Genomic DNA, 6000 nt, shown 5'->3' on the forward strand with positions numbered 1-6000 from the left:
TTAGTTTGTTTAGTTTGATTGATTACATCTTGCATCAGTAGCAAGGCTATATTAGACAGGGCTTTTTGTTTAAAGGGGGATCTGACCCACTAATTTTGAAATTTTACGTGGGATCGCAGTCAAAATCTATACAGCAAATTCCGACGCCTCGTGTCTCTATCCTCAAAAATTAATGTTAAAAGACTGAATATTGCACCCTGTAGCGCGGTACATACATACAAACAAACAAATTGAGATCAAATTGTCCCAGACCTTGACGTCCAGCACTAACGTTATAATAAGTATCACACTTGGTTAGTTACACGATCGACTGCCATACCTTGCGTTTCTCACCTGGTCTCTTCATACAAGCTATGCCAAGTTGTAAAGTTTCAAAGAAAATTTAGAACTGTGGTGGGGAAGAGGTACGAAATAAAATTTTCATAATCTAATGAAAAAGATATTGTTGATACAAAATTAGTTGTTACCTGAAGTTTCCAGTTGCATCTCAGCCACACCACTGACGTTAGATTCATCAGAAGCAATTTTCGGATCAACATTTTTACCATTTGTTTGGGTTTCCATTTTTACCAAGCATTGCATTTTTCATAATGATTTTCGTTCTTGGAACTAAACCACCCATTTCTTTCTTACACGTTTTGTGACAAACTCGTTTGATCGTTTACTTACCTGATTGAGTTTGAGTTACTCTAATAAATTTGTATCAAATCATGTCCTTCTTTTCTTCAAGCATAATCCATGTTAAACGATTCCATGTTGTACGGAGACAGAACTAACATGTACTGTACAAACGAATGCTTGCGATATTTTAATTTCAGAACCTCAACGTCGCAATGAATACAACACAACAGTTTCTTTCCGTGATAATTATTTTATTTATTTTTTAATATCAGTTCTATAAGTAGTCCAACCTTCGACTACGACACTTTCTCGCAAGTTAACTGAGAAGCATTTAAACAATACAATATACGTTAAAAATAAGGGGGAAAAGAGACAAAATAAATTGTAGATCACCACATTGACCTGCTGTAGCCACGAGAAATCAAACCATTCACATGGGAAGAAAATAGTCTTCTGATTGGGGAGCACTTTTGGACAGTTCTCTTGCTCTGGAAGATTTCTTTTTTTTTTTTTTTACGAACATAAAATAAAATGCAAATAAACATATGTTTAAGACAAGTCTTCAAAATAAACGTGTTTAAAACAAAATGTTTAAAACATAAACAAAATTTGTTTTAAACAAAATCAATTGTTAAAAAAAAGTTTTAATCATTTGTTTTAAATATTTTGTTTTAAACAAAACAACCCTGGAAGTTAGTAAATTTGGGACGAAGCCCAAACTAGCAAAAACTTGAACTAATTACATGAACCTTCGATTGTTCCACCTGCAAAGTCTATAAAAGAAGTGACAATTCACAGCAACTAGGTAACTAAGAAAATGTTAAGCTAAGTCAATTGAACTTAACGGCAATCTTCTGAACAAGGAATTTGCCAACTTGATCAGAAGTAGTGGTTTTTGGGGGGAGGATTCTCCTTTCTCCCTGCTGAGACAAGACTTAGCTTTTTTGGTCCTCCTGAATAAGTCATAGTCCCCCAAGAAAAACTTCCTGGGTACACCCCTGTATGATTATTTAATTATATTTGTCACTATTTTATTTCTCAGTTTCGTATCTATGCACTTTCGATCGTACGCAGTTTCGATCGTACGCAGTTTCGACGCTACGCAGTTTCGACCGTACGCAGTTTCGATCGTACGCAGTTTCGACGCTACGCAGTTTCGACCGTACGCAGTTTCGATCCTATGCAGTTTCGACGCTACGCAGTTTCGGTCGTATACAGTTTTGATCCTACTCCGATTTTTCCCTATATAACTTCAAAAAAAATACTATTACTTAATATTCTGTGATTATAAAATAATTGTTTTTTTATTGTTCGATCATAAGACCTTATCTGTTTTCGATCCTACGCCGGTTTTAGTTTCGATCGTACGCAGTTTCGATCGTACGCAGTTTCGGTCGTACGCAGTTTCGATCGTACGCAGTTTCGATGCTACGCAGTTTCGATCCTACGCATGTAACCCTGAGACAATGGGGCACTGTCTATTCATTCAAACTAAGAGTACGGAATTTTTGTATTTTCTTATTACTAACAATTAATATACATACATTTCATGTATATGTAGTAGAATTCCCGAAAACTAATTGATACTTTGTGCTCTACTTTATTAGAACTAACATAAGAATTTATTTTTTTAAAAAAAATCAAATTAACCTGAAGGTTTCAACAATATTTGATTGTTAACCATTGAAAAATCAAATTACAATAAAGTCCTTGTTATAAAACATATGCTTTAAAAACTAATGATATTGCAATGAAATACATTTTATTTAAATTATGCGATGATCAGTAAATTTTTGGTTCTCAACACTGTCACAATAATGAGGTTGGCAGTATTGCCGATCTTAGCGACAAGTCGCTAAATCTAGCGGATTCCGAGATGAAGATAGCAACGAAATTTTTAGGAAAGCAACTAACGACTTTTTTAGCGACTTTCCAAATGACTCAGCGAAATAGCTGGTGAAATCCTCTACTCCTTTGCCTTTTAAAAATGTTGATATTACTTACTCAGCTGTCAAAAGATCTATAAATGAAACGAACGCGAATTATTACTTGAATGTCATTGGGCATAATTCGGATATAATCTGTGTTGTTCATGACGTCACCACTTGAACGTACCATGTGAGGCAAACTAGGGCTTCCCTTGTGGTGCAGTTCGTTTTCTAAACAGAAAAAACGAAGTAGGAGAGTGATGGGTGAACTTTCTTAGAAGAGGGGCAAACAAAAAGGGAAAATAATCTTAATCGGTTTAATATAATTTTTAAAATAAGAAAGAAAAATTTGACAATTCTTGTAGTACTAAGCTCTATTACCAAACAAAGTTTTTGTAATCTGATTCGTTCTGGGATGCAGTGATTCTCTCAACTGATGTTAAAATATTAATATATCGGTCTGTTCTAATACGATATATTTTTTTAAAGAAACCACATTCTTCTTTTCATTCATTTATAACATTAGGCACAATGTCGTAGACCGAAGAGAACCTTTCAGCGAGCCTCATCTCGCCCGCAAGCCATAGTTTACTCATCACTTAATTAGAGCATTTCGAATAAGTTTTGACTGTCTAATTACAGTGCGTACTGCGTAGAGCATAGTGTTTGTAATTAAAGTGTGTCACCTGTATGTTTCTCATTCTCCGTAAAAATACCGTGTTTTTACTTTTATTGAGAAGGATAAACTCCAAAGGGTAAGAAGTATGAAGAAGCGGACGGACTCATTTTTTTAACTGTTTGTGTCAACGCAACGCAAAATCTGTGGTTTAGTTTGCGATAACTGGCAAAGAATTTATAATGACTTTTTTTTTTTTTACCTACTTCGTTGCGTTGCTATACACAGAAGTTTTCAAATGCTGACACGGAATAAGCTCCATTGATTCTCTGCAAGTGGGGAAGTGGTTACGTGGTTTCTGTTGTTTCGAAGAAAATAAAAGCAAAAGAAGCATCGTTCTTAGGGCTAAGTTAGACAGATACGTGTTTTGTAGTCTTTCTGGTCTGGCGGCTTTCGAAGCTGAATTTAGCGACACTTTTAACCGTAAGAGTTGGCAACAGTGAAGGTTGGCAACACTCGTGACAACAAAGGTCATGAAAATGGCGACGATACAAGAGCAAGCACACTGTGTGTGTGTGTGTGTGTGTGTGTGTGTGTGTGTGTGTGTGTGTGTGTGTGTGTGTGCGTGTGTGTGTGTGTGTGTGTGTGTGTGTGTGTGTGTGGTATAGAGAACTAAAATCAGGTGTGTTGATACAGGGAAACGTCAGACCAGTGTAAAAAAAGTATCACCTTATGTCAGGAGTATAAAGAGTTGGCACATCAAATTTCTGGCATGCAAAGAAGTGGTTACCCGTCAATGAGCCCAAACACGGTGTGAAGGGTTGCCGACAGCTTGAAGAGAAATCCAAGAAAATCGATTCCGCAACGGTCGTTTGTGTTGGGAATTTATCTCTCAACAACGAGCAAGATAATGCCCAAACATTTGAAAGCCAAACCTTAGAAGATTAAATCTGTGCGTGAACTGACAGAAGAATATCAAGATACAAGACTCGGGTTCTGTGAACTGATGCTGAAACGATTGGATGATAACAGGGAACTTCTGCAGTTACTCATGTTCTCATAGGAAGCAACCTTCCATGTTTCCTGTCTTGTTTGGGGAACTGGAAACCCTCATGAATGAGTATGAAACACACGAAAAAGCCTTAAATTGAATGTGCGGTGTGGGCCATCAATTGACCACACCTCATAGGTCCTTTTTTCTTCGACGAAAACACGGTGACAGGAGAGATATACTTTCAAAAGTTTACAAATTTCCTGATGTCCGAATTGCTTAGATTGTGAATCAAGGCTCGCATCCACTAGCAGCATGACGGAGCTCCTCCAACACTTTGCACAAGTCGTCAGGGACTAGCTTGACCGTGAGCTACCTGGCAGGTGACTTGGGCGAAGAAGCTTTAGCCCTTGGCCCCCAGGTCCCCCAAGTTGCCACCCTGTGATTTTTGGTTATGGGATCATTAAGACACAGGTGTATGTGGAAAAACCAAAGGACTTGCAGGACTTGAAAGCTATGATTAGTAATGAATGACATTTCTGACGACACCAGCGGAATAGCATTCACGGATTTCGCTGGAGGTTGCAGGAATGTATGAATATCAACGCAGCCCAACTGGAGGTGTGGCGATGATAGTGGCGATGTATCTAAGGAATATTATACAAAATGTTGATCTTAACATTTATTTTACTGCAACATCATTGTTATAGTAAAATCTATAAGAATTTATTCTATAGGAAGCACTTTATAAGAGACCTGTATAATAATATAACGAATCGTAACAAAATTATTCTGGTGATAAAAGCAGTAAAATGGTATTGAAACGTTAGTTGTAATCAGAGCCGCAGCTAGAGACTTCGGCGGCCGGGGTCAAGTAAAATTCGGCTCATCTTTCCAAGCTTTTCTTACTTTTTCTTTTTTCTTTTCTACATATAAGGGGATATAACCTCTTTGCTTAGGTTTCTAACTCTCCATTTGATAACACGTCAATTTTGATATGGTAATTTCTAACAAAGTATTGCAGGTAATGACTTGAAATTTTTAATAGAAATGCACAAGAGCTATATAAATCCAACCACGATCTCCAATTTAGTAGAATGATGGCAGCGGTCCGTCAAAGACTTTTCAGTACCGTTACTTTAACCCTTGTGTACTACCATGGGGTCTTTTGTGACCCCAGAGATGTTTATCATGATATATCTTTTAAACAAGTGAGATTATACTTTAGTTTTTTCTTGTATTCTATCTCGAGTGTATACTAAGCATGCCTACTAAAAATTTCAGTTGTTCGTTTGATGGTTCTGCGTAAAGAACATGATTTAGATGGGGGGTTCTAGAAGACCCCATGGTAATTCCTGTGTAACAATTTTCTTGGTACTACACAAGGGTTAATGTGTTTTCTTATGTTTGACAAGCTTTAGAAAGTGTGTAACGTTAATTTTGACATGTGAAAGTAGGCCTGAGTGTTTTGCTGGAAAGGTTGAATGACTTATGTGAGAAGTGAATGACCTTCGGTGTGTCTACGCAGGAGCACGGACCCCAATAGCCCCCATGGATAGCCCATGAAGAGTGTCCCTGTGTAGGGACCATAGTTCTGGGTTCCCATAGCCCCTGTATTGCTCAGGCCCCTCCAATGATTTGGGTCCCTATGGATTTCCTATAGCCCCTGTATTGCTCAGGACCCCTCCAATGGATTTCATATAGCCCCTGTAAAGAATGGTTCCTATATCCTTGTAAAGAATGGCCCCCAATGAATTTCTTATAGCCCCTGTAAAGAATGGTTCCTATATTCCTTGTAAAGAATGGCCCCAATGAATTTCTTATAGCCCCTCTAACGAATGGTC

This window comes from Thermobia domestica, chromosome 1 (genome assembly GCF_964235325.1).
Source record: "Thermobia domestica chromosome 1, izTheDome1.hap1.1, whole genome shotgun sequence".
Taxonomy (NCBI): Eukaryota; Metazoa; Arthropoda; class Insecta; order Zygentoma; family Lepismatidae; genus Thermobia; species Thermobia domestica.